Source organism: Tupaia chinensis, unplaced genomic scaffold (assembly GCF_000334495.1).
Source record: "Tupaia chinensis unplaced genomic scaffold, TupChi_1.0 Scaffold000058_1, whole genome shotgun sequence".
NCBI classification, from domain to species: domain Eukaryota; kingdom Metazoa; phylum Chordata; class Mammalia; order Scandentia; family Tupaiidae; genus Tupaia; species Tupaia belangeri.
This window is the reverse complement of record NW_006159516.1, coordinates 583148-584404: the sequence shown is the minus strand read 5'-3', so window position 1 is coordinate 584404 and position 1257 is coordinate 583148.

The window sequence follows — 1257 nt, the reverse complement described above, 5'->3', positions numbered from 1 at the left end:
ATTCCTGGAGTTCTCTCCCGTAAGTAGAAGGGAAGCCTCTGACTCCAGTCACTGCCTGGAAAGGCCCAGCCCCTCTCCTGTGAGCTTGGACTCTGAATGCCAAGTTGGTCAGGCTGAGGGGAAATTGCACATGATTTCTGTTCGGGCCGTTTGTCTGAACAATGATTGAAACGCAGCCCTTCCCAGACCTCTGTTGTTTATCTTTGCATTTCTTATGTAACTATGGTATAAAGAAGGCAAGGTCAAAAAGAAAAAAAAGAAAAAAAGGAAGACAAGACCTTACCATAACAGGGTTCCTTCAGACTCTGCAGAATGATTATGCGTCAAGGAGGCATGTCACCCAGTTTCTTACTCGTTATACACTGACTGAGTCACTTGGGTTAATTTATCCTCTCTGTGTCTCTGTGTAAGGGAGGAGTTATGTCCTCTAACCTCTTCCCTCCTCTAAGGACATAGAGTAAAGCATCACCCACATGGCAGGTCAGCACAAAGAAGCCGTCTTACAACATCTCATTGATTTTTAAAATTATTCTTTAATTTAATTTTTTTTTTTAATTTGACCAGGCGGGGGTGGAGAGTGAGAAGCAAGCCAAGTCTGGAACTCGAACCATGGTTGTGTATGTGAGAGTCCAATCCCCAACCACCACACCACCTGCCAGCCTGAGCATCTAATTGATTTTACTCTCACTTGATAAAAAGGGAAATGAAAGCCCAACCAGGAGAAGTGATTAGTTCAAAGTCACAAAACTGGTTAGTGAGAGATTAGCTTTAAATGTGCTCTCTGTTGTCAACTCAGCGAGCGTTCTTCTTCCAATATTTGGACTTGATTTACTTTTATAGCAAGGTTGGCATGTCATGATCATAGGAATTTTACATTTTACTGAGAGCCAGGCCTTTTAGAAAGATTACTAACCCTCATGGGCTTTAGCGAGCCAGTGAACGATTTGTGCCTAAATTTTCTAAATTAAAAAAAAAAGAAGAAGAAGAAGAAGAAGAAGAAAAAAAGAGAGGATCGTTCTAAGTTATGCCCAAAAATTCTTCCTGAATTAGTACAATAGAATTATATTACTTGTCTTAGTCTGTTTGTGCTGCTGCAATAAAAATACCTGAGACTGGGTAATTTACAAACCATAGAAATTTCTCACAGTTCTGGAGGCTGGGAAATACAAGATCTGGTTGTCCAGTGAGGGCTGTATCCTCTGGAGAAGAATGCTGAATTCTCACATGGCAGAAGGCAGAACAAGCCAGCTGAGCACA